Here is a 21,412-nt window from a genome sequence, read left to right on the forward strand (position 1 = left end):
TCTCTCTGTATTCCTCATATGTATGTATGTTTGCGTCTTTGTGCGTGTGTAAATTTGGGATATGTGTTCACCATTCTAGAGAACAAACAATATTTTCACATATATAGAAAACAAGAAGGAGGACTTCCCCATGAGCTTTAAGACTTCCTATCAAGGTGCAAACTCCAACACAGCATTTGTTGACTTCCTTTAGAGAACACTAACTACTGTCCTAACACTAACTACTGTCCTGCCTACAGACATCTGGAGGAAGATAGTTCTTGACCTGGTCTGGGAATTTAGGACTAACTACCAGCCTGCTTTGTCAGTGGAGCCAACCTGGAGAAACACAGTCTCATTCCTATGATTAAAGAGATTTATTGGCAGTATATTCAATCTCAAAAAAAAAAAAAAAAGAATTTCAGATTGGCTTATATAAGAAAAGAAGGGAGAAGAGAGTACGTGGGAAAATTGGGACATTGATGCATTGTTAGTAGAGTTGTGAACTGATGCAATCATTCTGGAGAGCAATTTGGAACTATGCCCAAAGGGCAGCTAAATTGTACATGTCATTTGATCCAGTAGTACCACTACTAGGTCTGTATTCCAAAGAGATCATTAAAAATGTTTCCCTTTTTTTTTAGGGAAAGGACCTACTTGAACAAAAGTATTTATAGCAGCTCTTTTTGTGGTAGAAAAAAATTGAAAATTGATGGTATGTCCATCAATTGGAGAATGGATAAACAAGCTGTGGTATATGAATGTAACGAAACACTATTGTGCAATAAGAAATGATAAGCAGGCTGATTTCAGAAAATCTGGGAAAGACTCATATGAACTGATGCAAAGTGCAATGAGCAGAACCAGGAAAACATTGTACACAGTAACAGCAACATTATGTGATGATCAACTATGAATGACTTAGCTCTTCTTAGTAATACAATGATGCAAGACAATTGCAAAGTACTTATGATGGAAAATGCTATCCACATCCAGAGAAAGAACTGATCAACTTTGAATGCAGACTGAAGCAAGTTATTTTCATTTTTTTTTTATTTTTTGTGAAATTTTTTCCCCTTTGGTCTATTTCTTCTTTCACAACTACAGCTAATATGGAGGCATGATTTACATAATTGCACAAATGTAAACTATATGAAATTGCTTATCATTTTAGGAAAAGGGAAGGAAGGGAAGAAAGGAGAAGATTTGGAACTCAAAGTTTTGTAAAATTGAATGCTAAAACTTTTCTTTACATATAACTGGAAAAAATAAAATACTATTAAAATTTTAAATTACACTAAAAACATGTCAAAGAGTATTGTTGAAATAGAGTAAATGAGAAAATGGAGAAATTTTTAAACAAAAGTTTCCTTTTTTTTTTTTTTTCAAAAAACTCTTTTTTCCTGCTATTCATGAGAGGACCATAGTGGATATGGACCAAAACAAATCTTTATATATATATGGCTGGACTTATTATGGAATCATTCAGGATATTCATTTGACCCTACCAAAATAATTCTATATATGTATGGCTGGACTTCTTATGTAATCTCCTGGGGAGTCATTTGACCCTTCCAAAAGGAAAGTTGAGAAGCATTGAACACCAGGAAATAAAGGACATCAAATTCCTGTAAGAAGCCATGGATGAACACTTGGAAACCAAAATCTAGAAGGCTGATTCTAGAAATTTGCCTTTAACTGACTAGCATCAGATAGCTTTTACAAAGTGATATTCACTTGGCAGATACAGAAATACAAACATTTCTCCCCACAATTGGAAACATGCTCTACCAACACTTCTTAAAAAGTGGGTCGGGACCCTGTGTGGGCTTGCATTACTGAATGTAGGGGTCACAAAAAAATTGGCAAAAGTAATAGGTTTCTGACCATGCAATGACCAAAAATTAATTCAAAATCAAACACATAATGAATCTGAGGTGTTTCTGGCAGTGCTTGTATATGGACATCATGCAACTTCATTGCAGTCTTAGTTCTGAACAGAAAACATGCACATGTTGCACTGCACCTGCTGTCATGCCATGCAGTACCAATGAGCATTGCCAGAAACATCTCAGCTCAGATTTGAGACTATTATATGTTATAAATCGCAGTGTTTTTACTGTACATACAAAATTTTCTGCTCTTACAGAAACATAATAGTTTAATTAAGGAAAATAAAGACTTTTAATATTTTCCTACAACCATTTCTCAACATATAAGTATCAAATTAGTATATCTTTGGATTGTATTGTGTTAGAATATTTTTTTAAATTGCTTTTATCTACTTCTTTTACAGAAACATAAATATTTGATTGCAACAAGTAAAAAAAAGACCTTTAATAATATTTCTCCCCCATCACTACTCTATGTGTATGTAAGCACGAACATCAATATTTTAAATTAAGCACAAACAAATGTGATTTCATACACTAAAGCTAGCATTTATTTGAGGTTATTAGCAATATTCATTTCTATCTCAGAACTAAAATATTTTTCACTTGTGGATAAGTGGCGAAATTTAGACAGAAGAAGTAAAAATACTGATGACAATGCAGTAAAGTCTTTGCTACCAGGTTGTAATACATCTAAACTGATGAGGAAAATATGTCAAAAAACTTTTGCAATACTGATTTATTTCTAATAATGATGGTGATGTGGAAAAACCTTTATGCTCAATTTGTAATGAAGTTTTGACGGCTAAGAGCATGAAACCAGTCAAACTAAAACAATATACTGCAATGAACTAAAGGAATATTTTAAATGCCTTTTAAAATCTTCAAATAAAGAAAAGCAATGTTTTGAGAAATTTATTACTGTCAACAAAAAGTATTTCCTTACAGGTTATGAAACTTCTTATTTAATTGCAAAAACTAAAAAGTCCTACCTGATAAAAGATCTTGTGTCACCTGCTGCTATTAAAATGTCAGAAATAGTTCATGGGAAAAGCAATAGGGATGAAATTCATGAAATTACTTTGTTGAATGATACTGTTTCCAAAAGAATTTCTGAAATTAATATTAACCAATTCCAGCAGCTTACTGGTTGGTCATTGTCCTTCATTTTCAAAGAAGACCAAAATGACATCACCATGATAAAGTGAAGTTTCAGTGTGTCCAACTGGTGGCTGATCAGACTAATATGAGCTCAGAATGCTCTTCCACAGGTTGGGCACAGATAGTTCATATGAATTTTTGGGATAGATACTTCAAATTTGCACATCCTACATTTACTTTGCGTTGTCTCGATTCTGCTTTGCTCATAGAGCACAGCACCCTTTCTGATGTGGGCATGCCATGCTGAGTGGTCCTGTATCAGTGTCTCCCATGTTGCACAGTCAAGTCCAAAGATCTTGAGAGAAACCTTGAAGAGTGTCCTTGTATCACTTCTTCTGACCACCATGTGATCATCTGCCCCATGTGAGTTCTCCATAAAATAGTCTTTTTAGCAAGTGTACATTTCGCATTCAAACAGCGTGGCCAGCCCATCAGAGGTGTGCACTCTGAAGCATAGTTTGAATGCTTGGCAGTTCAGGTTGAGCAAGGACTTCAGTGTCTGATACCTTATCCTGCCAGGTGATCCTCAGAATCTTCCTAAGACAGTTCAAATGGAAGCGATTCAGTTTCCTGGCATGGCACTGGTAGACTGTCCATGTTTCACAGGTATGCAACAGTGAGGTCAACACAACGGCTCTGTAGACCTTCAGTTTGGTAGTCAGTCTAATACTTCTTCTCTCCCAAACTTTTCTCCGAAGCCTCCCAAATACTGAGCTAGCTTTGGCAATGCATGCATCAATCTCATTGTCAATGTGTACATCCCTGGAAAGTATACTACCAAGGTATGTGAACTTGTCCACAGCATTCACAACTGCTCCATTTGTTATAACTAGTGGTTCCAAGTACGGTTGGTGTGGTGGTGGCTGATGGAGCACCTGTGTTTTCTTGGTATGAATTATTAGGCCAAAGTTAGCACAAGCAGCAGAAAATTGATCCATACTTTGTTGCATCAGAGCTTCAGAGGCTGCATTGAGTGCACAATCGTCTGCGAACAGAAAATCATGCAAACAGAAAAATCAGGCTCCACTTTGGTTTTGACTTGTAGCCTTTTCAAATTGAAGAACTTGCCATCAGTACAGTAGTTGACCTTGATGCCCTGTTCATCTTCATTGACAGCCTTTGACAACATGGCTGAAAATACCATGCTAAAAAGCATGGGAGCAAGCGCACAGCCCTGTTTCATTCCATTGGTGATGAGGAAGGCACGAGAGCATTGTCCACTATCTGAAACCCAGGCAAGCATGCCATCATGAAATTGACATACAATACTGATGAAATTCTCCGGGCAGCCAAATTTTGACATAATTTTCAATAATCCCTCATGACTAACAGTGTCAAAGACCTTGGTAAGATCTATAAATGTTGCATACAGACCTGTGTTCTGCTTCTGGCATTTCTCCTGGAGTTGTCAGGCAGCAAACACCATATTGACGGTTCCTCAGCCCTTTCTGAAGCCACATTAGTACTCAGGTATATGACCATCTTCCAGGTGAAGCATCAGCCTATTAAAAAGGACTCTAGCAAGGATTTTGCCAGCAATGACTAAGAGAGAGACCCCCCCCCACAGTGATGGTTGCAAGACAATCTATTCCCTTTACCTTTATAGATGTGGGCAATGCCTCCATCCTTCAACTCATGGGGGATAACTTCCTCTTGCCATATAACCTGGAAAATTTCAGTCAGCTTTTGTATGAGCAATTGCATTTGGAATAGAATTAGCAGCAGGTGCTTTGTCACACAAAAGGAGCCTAATAGCCCTCAAAACCTCTTCTTCAGTTAGAAGTTGAGCTAAGGAGGGATTGACTTCAATCTGAGGTAAATGGTCAATGGCCTCAGCATTAACTGATGATGGTCTGTTGAGAACCCTATGGAAGTGTTCAGCCGATCACTCTGGGATCATGTCCTTATCACTAATCAATGTGGCTCCATCAGCAATGAGTAGGTTTTTGGTCCATAAATAACTTTCAGGGAATCATAATAGCACTTTGGATTCCTACTATCAGCATAAAACTGAATTTCATTTACCTTCTTACTGAGCCAGGAATCCTGCATCTCTCTAAACTTTGCTTGTACTTTATTTTGATGAAATTAAATGCTGCCTTCTTAGAGGTGAATGAATGATCCTGCTAGTGAATTCTGTGGAGTTCTCATTTTTCATTGAGCAGCTTCTGAATTTCCCCATCATTTTCATCAAACCAGTCTTGGTGTTTGCATGTGTTCTGACCCAGATGAGCAAATGCAGTGCTGTACACCAAATCCCTGAAAGTTGCCCACTCCTTTTCTGCTCCACTGCTGCCAACTCTGTGTTGGCTCAACTTTTCCTCTAAGTTAGCAACTAACTGTTCACGCTCAGAGAAGTGCTGTAATTTGTTGACATTGATTCTTCTGGTTGTCATTTTACCTTGGGGATGGCACTTGTGATGAATGCAGATATTTAACTTGGAAAGGATAAGTCTATGGTCAGTCCAGCACTCTGCAGCACACATTGCCTTTGTCACTCTCACATCTTGTCTGTCTCTTCTTCTTACAATCACAGAGTCTATTAGATGCCAATGTTAACTGCAAAGGTGCATCCATGTAGTTTTATTGCATTTAGGTAAACGGAAAACAGTGTTGGTAATAAAAAGGTCATGCTTCATACACAAGTCTTTAGCAGCAAATGACCATTGCTGTTGCTGTTTCCAACTCCATTCCTCCCTAGGACTCCGTGCCAAGTCTGACAGTCTGAGCCTACTCTAGCATTAAAGGCCCTTCCTCACACCAGGAGGTGAGCAGTGTGATCCTTAAAAGGCTTCTCACACACCCAGGGGGCTGCCGAGTCCCATTGCTGTTTCCAGTGAGAAACGACCCTATGGCCCAGGCTACCTGTGTGCAGGGTTGTGACTACAGCTCCCGGTGTATCCACACCTGCTGCTTCATCACTTGCCTGTCACCACAGGATTTTGAGGCATAATAGCAAAATGGTATGAGTGATGTCTTTTGATTCATGCATAAATTGGATTTAAGTGAGGCAGAGTTGCACGAAGTTGCCAGCCTCTCTCTCTCCTGCAGAGCTATCATAATCCAGTGGCAGGACAGTCAAGATGACGGGCGATGATTCAGGCTGCAATGGATGAAGTTGGCATCTTTGGTGTCTAACCAGGCTCTAAGCCCTTCACATCACCTGCTTCAGTTGCCTTCATGGTTGTTGGAACAAATTGTTCTCATCCACCCATTACACCAGAGGAAGTCTTCACGTACTTGGGGTAGACACCCCCTAACTCACCAATGGGTCTGAGAACCCTTGGTTACCCTCAACCTGATTTGGCCTGTCTGAACAGTAAAAGTTTACCAGAGTGTGGCCACTGGGCATGCTGGAGCTTCTTGGAGCCACAGGTGAGGGTTGGGTGGAACAGATGAACACCAAAGTTGAAAGAGTCCCAAAAAGGGCTCGGCAGCCATCACACCAAGTTGAACACAGGCTTAAGGGTAGCTCAAAGTTTACAATTGAGTTAGATAAAACAACTGATATTTCTGACATGACACAGTTGTTACTTTATGGAAGATAGGTTTATGAAGAAAACATACATGAGGAATTATTGTTTTGTCTCCCACTGGAGGGGCACACAAGAAGGGGATATATATCTTAAAGTAACTGAATTTTTCACAGATAAAGTTTTAGAGTGGAAAAATTGCATTGGACTCTGTGCAGATGATGCTGGGGCAATGATAGGCAAAAATGCTGGATTTGTACATATAAAACTAACCGCAACAAGCATATCACTTTTACTCACTGCATGATCCATTGGGAGGTACTCGTAGTCAAAACAATATCACCAGAGTTAGATGTTGTGCTTCCCAATATTAGCAAAATCATTAACTTCATTAAAAGCCATGCCTTTAACAGTCATTTTTTTTCAAATTTTTTTCATGGTAATTTATAGCTTTCAAAACTGTGTTATTGGATACTTTCCAAAAGCTCAATGATTTAAACATGTTGTTTTAAGAAAAAAATGTGATGTTTATGCTAAAAGATAAAATAGAAAATTTTCTTAAAAAGTTAATGTATGGAGGAATAAGGCGAAAAATGATTCTTTAAAACTGTTTGCAGCTACAGATGATTTTATACTTGAAAATAACCTTCCCAAAGATTTAATTGTAAGAGTTATGAACATCTGAAGTGCCTAGAGATATAGTTTCAGAAATACCTCCCCTCAGATTCTGAGTTCAGTTCATAAACCATACTCAATTGAAATCAAAAACATCAATCATCTGCCATTAAAAGTTCAAGAAGAATTTGTGAAGTTATCAAGGAACACAATTTTAAAACTTGAGTTTCCTAAAAAAATCATTAAATCTTGGAGTTAGGACAGAATTTCCAATAATTTCTGAAATGGCCCTAAACATACTTCTGCCATTTCATACTTTTTTATGCAAAGTGACATTCTTAGCATTGATGATTATAAAATCAATATAATTATCATCTCTGAAAAACACTGAAGATGCTCTATATACTGCAGTATCAAATATTCCACCAATACTGAATTCTGCATGAAAAAATATACAAGCACATCTATCTCTTTACTATGCAAATTTACTTTCATCTTTAATAAATGGTAAAAGTATATGTTAAGGATTTATTATCAGTAAATGTTTGATTTGTATACCTATATGTACTCAGAGTTCCATAAAAATGTCATGGACAAAAAGAAGTCACAACTGGAAAAAGTTTAAGAAGCCCTGATCTATAATATACCACACTTTTACATGAGGAAAGTAGGATTGACAGTCCATTATCTCTTTATCTTAAAGTAGGTAGAATGCTTCCTAATGAATCCTCTGGATTTGTGTTTATTCACTGTGTTGATCAGAGTTCCTAAGTATTCAAAATTATTTGTCTATAAAATATTGTTTTATTATATAAATTGTTCTCTTGGGTCTACTCTCTTAACTTTGCATCACTTTATATATGTCTTTCCAGCTTTCTCTGAAACCATCCCTTCCATCATTTCTTACAACACAATGGTAATTCATCACATTCACAAACCACAACTTATTCAGGAATTCCCCAATTGATGGTTTCTTCCTCAGTTTCTAATCTTTAACACCACAAAAAGAGCTACTATTGATATTTTCTACATATGCATTATTTTCCTCTTTCTTGAAGTTCCTTGAAAAACAGGTTCAATAGCAATATTGCTGTCAAAGAATGTGTACATTTTAATAGTTTTGGGGGGTTCAGTTCTAAATTTCTTTCCAGTATGACCAAAATCAAAACCATCCTTTTTACCAACCAAAATCATCCATTTTACCTTTAATGAACCTCCTTATCTCTTGTCGGGTTATGAATTTTCCAACATCTAAAATGTATTTTTTCCATTATCTTTTAATTTGTTTACCAAGTCACCCTTTTTACCTAAATCATGTCCCTATTTGGAGCTTGTCTTAGTATACAGTTAGTATACAGTGTGAAATTTTGATCTATATTCATTATTGCCAGGCTACTTTCCAGTTTTAACAGCAGTTTTTGTTCAGTAGTATTTTTCCCAATAGCTGGGATCTTTGGGTTTATCAAAAACTGGTTACATTCCACTTATTTGTTTCTCTATATGGAGTACCTCACCTGTTCCATTGATCCACCATTCTATTTCTTATCTTGCACCAGTTTTGATGATTATGGAATTCTACTATAGTTTGAGATCTGGTACTTTAGATCCCATTTGTTCCTACTTTTAAAAATTAGTTTTCCTCACCTTTTATTCCTCCAGAAAAATCATTTTTTTTCTAGCTCTATGAAGTAATCTCTTGGTAGTTTGGTTGTTATGACAGTTCCTAGGTTTATTTATTAATCCAAGAGATTTTATTTACTTTTTTTTTTTTTTTTTTGCTTTCAATGTTGTTCATCTGACCTAACTTTGTCAAATGTAATCTCCCTTAGGGCCCTGATGGACGGCCAGTTACATCTCCTGTTTAGGGTTTGGTGTATTTTTCTATTATGCTAGTTCAAGCACTAATTGCGGCATTCTTTCCCCGGTTCCTCTTGTTAGACTCCAGTGATAAGCATACCAGTTGTTTTTAACCAATTTAGGCTTATTACTTTTTACAAAAGACTTTATAGATGTTGAAAGAAAATGAATGCTAACATTAAATCTCAACAATTGGAGACATACACTACACTACTCTATACTGCCTTGATACATGGTAAGGGTAGGATCATACTTGACTCAGTTTGTATATGTCACTCACAATACCAAGTTCATACTTCCAGAGACAAAATTAACAAATTCTGAGTGCAAATTGAAGCACCATCTTTTATCTTTCTGTGTTTTTCTTGTTTTTTTTTTTTAATTTTTATTTCTTTTTGCAACATAGCTAATATAGAAACATGTCTTGTATTAAAAACAAAACAAAACAAGGTGGATTCAAGATGGCAGAGTAAAGTCAGGAATTAGCCTGAGCTCTTCTCCAAACCATTCCAAATACCTTTAAATAATTAATCTAAACAAATTCTAGAGTGGCAGAATCCACAAAAAATACATAGTTTTCCAGAACCAGAAAACTTATAAGGTGAGCAGGAAAGGTCTGTTGCAGTAGGGTCAGAGATAAGCCAAGAGCAGTCTGCACCAGAGCAGACTAGGCCTCAACAAACCAGGAGCAGGTCTCAGGGTGACTAAATCAGTGGCAGCAGTGGTAGTCTCTAGAACTTTCAGGCCATGGTAACCATTACTGTAGTTTTTTTTGTTTTTTTTTTTGTTTTTTACTGTGAGTTTCTCTGATAAATACTTCATTTATCAAACATAAAAAACTGAGTCAAATTTATAGGAATAAGAGCCATTTCTTGATTGATAAATGGTCAGAAGATATGAACAAGCAGTTTTTAGACACAGTAATTAAGCTATTGTCATATAAAAATGCTCTAAATCACTATTAATTAGAGAAATGCAAATTGAAACAACTCTGTGCTACTACCTCAGATTGAAATAACAAATGTTGGAGGGAATGTGGTAATATTAAAACACTGATATATTATTGGTGAAGTTGTATACTGATTCAACCATTCTGGAGAGCAAATTGGAACTATACCTAAATGGTTATAAAGTCTTGCATACCCTTTGATGAAGCAATGTCACTTTAGGTCTGTATCCCAAAGAGATAAAAAACAAAAAGGAAAAGGACTTATATGTACAAAAATATTCGTAGCTGCTCTTTTAGTGGTGGTAAAGAATTGGAAATAGAGGAGATATTTATCAATTGAGGAATGAATGACTGAATGAATTGTTGTATATGATTGTGATAGATACTATTATGCTTTAAGAAATGATGAGCAGGATGCTCTCTGAAAAACATGGAAAGACGTACATGAATTGATGCAAAGTGAAATGAGTAGAACAAAGAGAACATTGTATGCAGTAACAGCAATATTGTATGATGACCTGCTGTGAATAACTTAACTGTTCTCACCAATACAATAATCTAAGACAATTCTGTAGGACTTATGATGAAACTTGCTGTCCTCCTGCAGAGAAAGAGCTGATAGAACCTGGATGGAAATCAAAGAAAATTTTCTGTACAGTATTTTTCTTGGGGGTTTTTGTTGGTTTTTTTAAGCAGCAGAATGGCTTACATGGAAATGTGTTTTTGCATAACTATATACTTATAACCTATGTCAAATTGCTTGCCTTCTTAAGGGGGAGGAGGGAGAGAAAGGGATAGAATTTGGACCTTAAAATTTGAAGAACATAAAGGGTGTTAAAATTATTTTTACATAAAATTGGGAAAAAATAAAATATTTAATAGATAGTATAAATAGATTTCAAAAGATATAAGTTTACTTCCAAATGTGGCATGATGAACAAATAGATGAGTTTGTATCTCTGCTACTATTGTGCTAGATCAAACAAGTTCCTTGGGGAACTCATTCCTCGCCATGTAGCTTCTAACAAATCATGGCATGTATTCAAACTTCTATACTGGTGTATCATAGTCCTTATGTACTTACAATAGTTTCTACTAGCCTTTTTATATTCTCAAAGTCATAGTCATCTCTCATCTCTACCTAAACTTAGCAAGAATAAATCCAAAAAGGCAAAAAACCAAAGTTCATATTCATTGGCTAATTGCTGACCTCAGATCAAGAGAACCTGAGACCACTATACTTACAGCATTGTCACTCTCAGTGAGATACAGGCAGGTAGGAAAGAGACATGCCAAGAGCAAGACCCAGTGTGGCTAGTGACTTAGTACTATACCCCAGATGTTGTTGTAGTCTCATCACATGGTTAGCACACTGGAACCAACAGCTAAATATCTACACTTGCTTAAGACCTGGAAGCAAGGGACTTCCATTATATATCATCATATATTTCCAGAAGGAAGTAGTAGTTGTATGAATTTTTATTTCATTATTTTTACTTTTTGTTTTAATTTGTTACATTCTTATAGTCCTTTCCAATTTTGATATTTTGATTTCTTTTAATATCACTGTCAAGTTTTCTTTAGAAAATTTAACTATTAAATTGTTTAGTAAGTAAACATGGAGAATAGTTCTATCTATTCATTTTTGCTTTACCATGATATAATTACATATCACTATATAATATATATACATCATTGTGTATTATCATTATATAATCACCTCTCTATTTTTTTCTAATTTGAATTCTATTTTATCAGATGCCATTACATCCCTCCTTCTTTTTTACACTTATTTTTGAATGATATATTTTACTCTAGCACATTAATGCTAATCTAATTACATCTGATTGTTTAAGATGCGTTTCCTGAAAGCAATCTATTGGTAGGCTTTCCTTCTTGATCCCTTCTATAACTCTTTTTCCTTTGATGGGAGAATTCAGATCATATCTACTCTTTTGCCTAATAAATTAGTTTTGTGTGACTTCCTTATCATTATTCTTGTTGATAACTGAAGACAGTGAAATATATTTAAATCTTCCATAAATATTTCCACTTTTAAAAAAAATACACTGATGGACAGGGCAGAGCCAAGATATCAGAATAAAGGCAGGATTCATCTGAGCTCCCAAATACCTTTAAAAAAATAACTGTAAGCAAATTCTCGAACAGCAGAACCCACAAAAAGACAGAGTGAAACAAATTTCCACCCCAACACAACCTGGAGGATGGACAGGAAAGGTCTGTTGCACCAGGCTGAGAGGAATGCAGTCCAGAGTAGACCGCACCAGAACAGACCCAGGTCCAGCAAATCCAGAACAGTCCTCAAGGGACTGAATCACTTGCAGTAGTGGTGGGTTCAAGACCTCTCAGCCCACAGACACCAAAAACAACCTAGAAAGTTAGCAAGAAAGGTCTGTAGGACCCAGGTGAGAAAAGAGTGAGGACCAGCACAGGCAATGCCAGCACAGCCTCAGCCCCAGCACAACAGAAGTAGGACTTGGGAGTGAATAAATCAGTAGTAGCAGTGGCTGCTTCTGGAGTTCTCAGCCCATAGACGGTAAGGGGATAGAACAAATGATGAAAAAGAGATTACAGGGGTCTCTTTGCTATCACTGAGACAGGACTCTGTTGCTTTGCCTATACTTGGATGTGGGTTGCAGTCCTGTATGGCAGTCCTGGGTTGAGGAGGAGCACTACCATAGCAGAGTTTGTGGCAACAGTGGAGAGGGGACCATCCTTACAGTTCCAAGGCAGTAAAGAGTGCCTGTGGTCACTCACTGACTAGACCACAGGCCAGAAGAGGAGGAAACACCTCTCCTTAAATCATAGCACTTCAGAAGAACTGAAAACTCACAGGTCCCTAGAAGTATCTCTACTCCCCAGAAGCTTGGGACAATTTACCCTCCACACAGGAAGCAGAGCTCTATATTAACAACAAGTTAAAAAGTCAAATAATAGTCTAAGGAAATAAGCAAACAACAGGGAAAAAACTGACTATAGAAACTTAACTTCAGTGACAAGGAAGATCAAAACACACACTCAGAAGAAGACAACCAAGTCAAAGCTCCTACCTTCAAAGCCTCCAAGAAAAATATGAATTGGTCTCAGGCCATGGAATAACTCAAAAAAGATTTGAAAAATAAAGTAAGAGAAGTAGAGGAAAAAATTTTCTCTCTTTCACTGTCACCCTATGTTTCTCTTGCATCTTCTCTAAGCCCTGGCCACATAACAAGTGAAGAAGTTTCATGAATGCCCATTTCTTCCAAGGATATTTTGACTGAGACGTTAGTGTCAGGATTTCCCTCTGTTGTAGGTGTTGTAAAGCTTGGGCAGAGGTCACACCTAGGCTTTCCTGCAGCTTAGGCACCCAGTCCTGGACATCCAGCCCCAATTCTCTCAGCTTCTCCTTCTGTTCTTGTCTTCCTTGGTCTCCATGTGGTGGTTCATCACCATTATCCTCTGGTGTAGATATGACTGCAGGAGAGGACATAGCATCAATTAGTCAGAACCTGCTTTTACTTTGGAAGGAATGATACACAGAAGGTATGTGGTGAGGGTGTAAAATATAGAAGAACTCCACAGGAAATAAATTCACTCTACTTCCCTGCCCCTGCACTATCTCTGCATCTGGATGACATATGTAGAAGTACAAAGGCCTACTTATTTGTGTTTGTGGTATTTAAAGTCTAGTAAGACCAAAGCTACATGGAGGATAGAAATGAGGACAAGAATGTGAAAGATTTAATAAAATCATGTAGTTCAGTTCTCTCTCCCCATCAAGAATAGCAAACATCCCTCATTTCAGTGAGGTGAAAATCTCTCCTTCTACTTCTGGTAGCCTTCTATGTCTTCTCCCTATGATGGATTCATCTTCAGCTGATTTGGAAAATTTCTACTCACACCTAAGTATGAAAATATATACTTCTTAACCTGGATTTTAAGGACTTTTGTGATCTGCACCCAGTTTACCTTTCCAATGTTATTTAACATTACCACACTTCCATCACTCTACATTGCACCCAAATTTATATACAAAATGCTATCTGATCCCATGTAATTCAATCTATATAAACAGAATGGTCTCCATACTTATCTCTGACTGTTGAAAACCTTTTTTCAAAGCTTTGCTTAGTTGCTGTTTCCTCAGTGAAGCCTTCTTGATGATCCCATTGGAAAGTGTTTCTTTTTTAATTTTTTGAAATTTCTCACAACACTTTTACTAGACTTCCACTTTCCTCCACCATACTATACCTCATATTATGTGTTGTATTATCCTCAATTAAATACAAACTCTTTGAGGTGAGAGACTATATCATTTTTAATCATTTTCTCTCCAGTGCTGAGCACAGGGACTTATACACATCAGCTGCTTAATAAATATTTATTTAGTTGAATTTAATTTACTCTAAGGTTCATTTTATTGCCATCCACCTTGGCCTACTTATAGGAAAGAATGTCTTCTCATCCAATGCTCCAAGTTCTCCTGATATCTAATTTCTGTTTAATCAGCCATCTCCTTGTACTACTATCATAATACTATCCTCATCTACTTCCTATTATGCTAGATCCATACCTTGCACCCTAACCCCTATTCAGATAAGATTACCCCTTACCTTGGTGTCCACCTCCCTAAGACCACTCTACTTTGCCCACTGAAATCCCAACGTATTTACTGATAAACTCCTTCCATTGTTTTAACCAAAACTCATTTCTCCTAAACATATCACTTCCTTTACATCACAAATAACAAATAGAGGGAAGTGGGCAATGTTTGAACTTCATTCTCATCTGAACTGATTCAAAGAGAGGACAATATGTATAAACATAGATATATATATACACACACACAGTTACATGTGTATACCTGTACTTTCAATTGAGTATGAAAATGTATCTGACTGAACAAGGAAGTAAAAGAAGAGTCTAATATAGGGTGCAGGGAGGCATTAAAACAGATTAAGGGAAGCAATGATCAGAAGGAAAACAGGGTTTTAAAGAGGGACAGAGACAGAGAGAACATCCAAATTCTTAAACTTAAAGTTAATTAGTTAATAGAAGAAATAGAAAGTAAAACTACACTAGTGAGAGACCTCAATTTGCTCCTCTCAGAACTAGATAAATCTAAACATAATATAAAGAAGAAAGAAGTTAAGGAGATAAATAGAACTTAAGATGATAGGCTTCTGAAGAAAATTAAATGGGAACAGAAAGGAGCATTTTCAACTATTTCCCTCAGCTATTCATGAGATCTTCACTAAAAAAATTATGTCTCAGGAAATCAAAACCTCAGAAATGAATGGAAAAACAGCAGAAATATTTGCATTCTTTTGGGATGACAATACAATAAAACTTACATTTGATAAAGCAATTTGGAAGTATAGATTAAAAATTCATTCATTTTCATTCTAATTCACCTCCAGAGAGAGAAGTGATAGACTCATTCATATTAATCTGATAGAAACAATCAATAATTTCATTAACTATGAAAACAAAGAGACAACATACCAAATTTGGGAGACGAAGCCAAAAAAGTACTTAAGGTGGTACATAGATAGAGCTATATGTATTTGTATGTATGCATATGAATATATGTGTGTATGTATGTATGTATGCTTACATAAATAAAAAAGAGAAAGAAAAGATCAGTGAATTGGGCATTCAATTTAAAAAAAAAAACTAGAAAAGGAACAAAATAAAAATCCATATTTGAACACCAAAAATATTTTATAAATGAAAGGTTGCCAAAATTAAATGTAAAAGTATCATTGAAGTAATAAGTAAAAGTAGCAAATGGTTTTATGAGAGAAATGGAGGAACACTTGGTTAATTTGAATTTTTGAAAAAGAAAAGAAAAAAATTATCCAAATCAATGAAAAAGATGAATGTGCCACTGAGGGAGATGAAATTAAAGCAATAATTAGTGACTATTTTCTCCAGTCAATATTTGTCAATAAAATTAGCAAGCTAAAATAAATAGATGTGTATTCATAAAAATATAAATTGCAAAAATTAACAGAAAAAGAAACAGAATATAGAACTAACCCCAACTTGGAAAAAGGAATAGGACATGCTATAAGTCAGTTTCTCAAGAAAAATAAATCCCTAGGACTAGATGTACTTACAAATGAATTCTACCAAACAATTCAATACTATATAAACTATTTGGAAAAAATAGTAAATGAGGAGTCCTATCAAATTCTTACCATGACACAAACACGTTTTTTAACACCTAAATTGGGGGAGCAACAAAAAAGAAAGAAGACCATCAATTTCTCTGATGAATATTGATGAAAAAAATTTGAAGGGCAAGGAATTACAATATATCACAAAGATAATGAAATACAACCAAATGGAATTTATATTGAATGGAAAGCTGCTTGAATATTAAGAAAATCCTAGGCATAATTCACTATATCAAAAACAAAATATGTGATAACTTCAATAGAAACAAGCAATGGCTTTTGACAAAATACAACGCCCATTCCTATAAAAATCTTGGAAAGTATATGAATAACTGGAACTTTACTTAATATTATAAGCAGCATCTATTTAAAATAATAAGCGAGCATAGCTGGTAATGGGGATGAGTTAGATCCTTCCCAATAATATCAGGGGATATCCATTATCACCATTAACATTAAATATTGTACTAGGAATGATAGTTATAGCAATAAGAGAAGAAAAAGACATGTTTAATTAATATCATATTGCTTACCTTCTCAATGGGTAAAGGAAGAGATATAGGAAAGGAGATAATTTGGAATAAATAATAAAACAATGAATGATTTTTTTCAAAAATTAAGTAAAATATGCTGTATAATAGAACTGATCTGACCATATTTGTAATCACAGAAGAAAGAATCAAAGGAGAGGAAGAGTCTGAATAAGAATGGTGAAAAGCTGATTGCTGGAATAAGGTTCCAGAGGAAAAAAGAGGCATTGAGATAAAAGGAACAGATGAAGCCTTTGTAAAATGCTTTGATGAAATGTTAGATATTATCACAGATGCTAATAACACTAAATTTCTTAAGAATAAATTATTCTAATTGGTTTCAAAAACTCACCTAATAAAAATAAAGGAAGGGTTGGTGTACACTATCTATGAAAAAACCTTGGATATTTTAGTGTATGTTAAGCTGAGTACCAGTAAACACTGAGATGTAGCACCAAGAAAAGCTGGTGTGCCTTTACAGTGCCTTGATAGGAATAAGAACAAAAAAAAGAAGGCTTTTTGACCCTCTGTTGTCTGCCCTTTTGAATACTGTATCTGGGGTATTATGTTAAATCTGGGACAGCACAACAATAGTACAAAGACATATTAACAATTATAGGATGTCCAGGGGAAGGTGAATACAGAGATCAGTGTTAAAGGAAATAAGATGTTTATAAGGATGGTTGTTTTCAAATATTTGAAGGACTGTTTTGTGGAAGAGGACTTAAACCTTTTTCTACTTGGTCCCAAGAAAACAATACAAGGAAAGAAATTATTTGGGAAAAGATTCTGGCTCATCATAGGGAAAATAGGCCTAACCCACCTACCAAAAACTATAATGAGCTTTTTCTGAGGTTGCAGTTCTTAGTGGAGAAATGCACATAGAAGATGGCTGACTACTTGATGAAGATACTATAGTTTTGATTGAAAAACTATGCATCAGTTGGAATAGTTGGAAGGATCCCTTACAGCTCTGGAATTCTACACCTTTAGAATTATGCTACTTATCATATGCTACTTATTCCAGAATGAAAGCCTTGAGTTCATAGAAGCTGGGTTCAAACTTGAGATGTTTCTCCTTTTTGACTCCAGCTAAGGTTTCCCTTGGGAATATTTGTATTTGGATCATGTCTATATCTCCATCACTCAAGGAAAAAGTTCTTCATGTAAGTATTAATGAAAATAATACATCAAATATAGGACTGACTTTATTTTATCCAACCAAATATATAAAATAGACTGGTGAATACAAGTAGTCAACTGCTGTACTCTACAATAAGCCTCTACCTTCCTAAGGACTTTCAAAATCTCCCAAAATTACAGCATTGCCCAGAGTAGAAACCCTCCCAAAGGAGAAAGAGCTAGTAGAGAAGGGTTGACCCCTTTTTCCTCCAATAAGCTGCTTTCCCAGAGATCTAACAGTCATCCAGACTTAATAGAACTACTCTGATTTCCTTGAAAGCATATGAAAGATTATTCCCTTTCTGATGTATGTCATGAATATATCTCACACAACTTATAGAAAACAAGGTCTTGGCTCCACAGAATCACATAATTTGAGAAATAGAACACAGCCATAGTGCAAATAATCCAGTACACACTTGAAAAGAACCTCCATTATAATATGTCCAACAACTGATCATTCAGTCTCTGCTTAAAGACTACCAAAAAGTGGAACTCACAGCTTTGCTAAGAAGCTCATGCTGCATAGTTCTAATTGGTAGGAAGTTTTCTGTGACATTATGATTAAATTGCTCCCAAGGAAAAAATCTCCAGGGCCAGATGGATTTACAAGTGAATTCTATCAAACATTTAAAGAACACTTAATTCCAATATTATATAGACTATTTGGGGAAAATTGACGGAGTCCTACCAAATTCATTTTATGATACAAATATGGTTCTGATACCTAAACCAGGAAGAACCAAAACAGAGAAAGAAAGAAAATTATAGACCAATTTCCCTAAGGAATATAGATGCAAAACTTTTAAACAAGATATTAACAAAAAGATTACAGCAGGTTATCGCAAGAATAATACATTATGATCAGGTAGGATTTACACCAGGAATTCAGGGCTGGTTCAAGATTGGGAAAACTATCAGCATTATTGATCATATCAACAATAAAACTGACAGAAACCATATGATTATCTCAATGAATGCATAAAAAGCTTTGGACAAAATACAGCACTCATTCCTATTGAAAACACTGGAGAGGACAGGAATAAGTGGAACCTTTCCAGGTTCTAGGAATATCTACCTAAAACTGTCAGAAATGTTATATGTAATGAGGACAAGCTGGATGCATTTCAAATAAGATCAGGGGTACAAGTATGTCCATTATCACCACTGTTATTCAATATGGTACTAAAAACGTTAGTTTTACCAATAAGAGAAGAAAAAGAAATTGAAGGAATTAGAATAGGCAAAGAAGAAGCTAAGTTATCACTTTGCAGATGATGTGATGGTGTACTTAGAAAATTCTAGAATCAAGTAAAAACCTATTTGAAATAATAAACGACTATGGCAAAGTTGCAGGTCTCAAAATAAGCCCAAATAAATCATATGCATTTTTATATATTACTTTCAAAGCCCAACAGCAAGAGATAGAAAGAGAAATCCAATTTAAAGGTACAGTAGATGCTATAAAATATCTGGGAGTCTACCTGTCAAAACAAACCCAGAGATTATATGAATACAATTACAAAACACTTTTCAAGCAAATAAAATCAGATCTAAGTAACTGGAAAAGCATCAGTTGCTCATGGGTAGGCTGAGCTAATATAATAAAAATGACAATTCTATCTAAATTAATTTACTTAATTAGTGCCATACCAATGGAACTGCCAGAAAATTATTTTCAAGAGCTAGAAAAATAATATCAAAATTCCTCTGGAAAAAGAGAAGTTTCAGAATATCAAGGGAATTTATCAAAAGAAATGCTAGGGAAGGTGGTCTAGCCACACCAAATCTCAAACTGTATTTTAAAGCAGCAATCATCAAAATCATTTGGTACTGGCTAAGAAGTAGAGGGGTAGATCAGTGGAATAGGTTAGGTACTCAAGACACAGTAGTCAATGAATATAGCAGTCTACTATTGGATAAACTCAAGGACCCCAGCTTCTGGGACAAGAACTCACTGTTTGACAAAAACTGCTATGAAAAGTAGATAACAGTAAGAGGAAACTGGGCACAGACCAATGTCTAACACCATACACAACAATAAAGTTCAAATGGATACTTAATCTAGATATAAAGGCTGATATTACAAACAAAGCAGGGGAGCAAGGAATAGTATATTTGTCAGATTTATGGAGAATGGAGAAATTTTTGACCAAACAAGAGACAGAAAACATTATGAAGTGCAAAATGAATAATTTTGATTATATTAAATTGAAAAGTTTTTGTACAAAGAAACCCAAAAGAAACAAAGTTAGGAGGGAAGCAGAAAACTGGGGGGAGGGGGGGGGAGGTGTAAAGGGCCATTGCTGAAATAGTCTGGAATGTGAGGTACTGTCCAGGTTTTACTTGAGACTTGTACTAACTTGAGCAGCTAACTTCATCAGGACAATTGGTTCACCATCCCCACTCTCAGATATGCAAGGATGAGGAAGTTCTGTCCAAGACCATGCCTCCCCAAGGCTGTTTCACCAGGAGGAAATAATCTAGAAATGTTCTCATGGAAATAATCTTGGTTTCTTGAATTTTCTCACAATGACCAATTCTACTTACTTGCCTGTAATAACCTATATAAATCTTGGCTATCTGGTTAATGAATGAGAGCTATCTTTTACTACTCTTTGCCTGGCCCGAGTCTACTTTTCTTTCACGATCTCTCAGCTATCACAATTGGCAGCCCCCATAGCTGGTCCACCGCACTGGTGTCTATGATAAAGGCCTTATTTCTCAAATATATAGAGAACTGAGTCAAATTTACAAGAAAACAAGTCATTCCTCAATTGATAAATGGTCAAAAGGTATGAATAAGCAGCTGTCAGAGGAAGAAATTAAGCTATCTGTAGTCATATGAAAAAATACTCTAACTTTCTATTGATCAGCAAGATGCAAATCAAAACAACTCTGAGGTACCACATCACACCTATCAAATTGGCTAACATGACAAAACAGGAAGATGATACATGTTGGAGAAGATGTGGGAGAGCTGGAACACTAATTCATTGTTGGTAGAGCTGTGAGCTGATCCATCTGTTCTGGAGAGCAATTTGGAACTATGCCCAAAGGGCTACAAAAATGTGCATATTCTTTGACCTAACAATATCACTTCTAGGACTGAATCCCAAAAAGATCATAAAAATGGGGAAAAAGTCCCACATGTACAAAAACATTTATAGCTACTCTTTTTGTGGTACCCAAGAACTTGAAATCGAAGGAATGTCCATCAACTGGAGAATGGCTGGACAAGTTGTGATGTATGAATATAATAAAATACTATTGTGCTATAAGAAATGAACAGTCGGACTTCAGAAAAACCTGGAAAGATTTATATGAACTGATGCTGAGTGAAATGAGGAGAACCCGGAGAACATTATGCACAGTAACAGCCACTGTGTGTGTGGACTATTTTTGATAGGCTAAGCCCTTCCCAGCAGTGCAAGGACCTAAAATATTCCCACAGCACTCTTCAGGCAAAATGTCATCCACATCCAGAGAATTATGAAACAAGAATGCAGAATGAAGTAGACTATTTTCTCTTTTATGTTTTGTTTTGGTTTATTTCATGGTGTTTCCCATTTGTTTTAATTCTTCTATGCAA

This window comes from Notamacropus eugenii, chromosome 5, assembly GCF_028372415.1.
Source record: "Notamacropus eugenii isolate mMacEug1 chromosome 5, mMacEug1.pri_v2, whole genome shotgun sequence".
Classification (NCBI taxonomy): Eukaryota; Metazoa; Chordata; class Mammalia; order Diprotodontia; family Macropodidae; genus Notamacropus; species Notamacropus eugenii.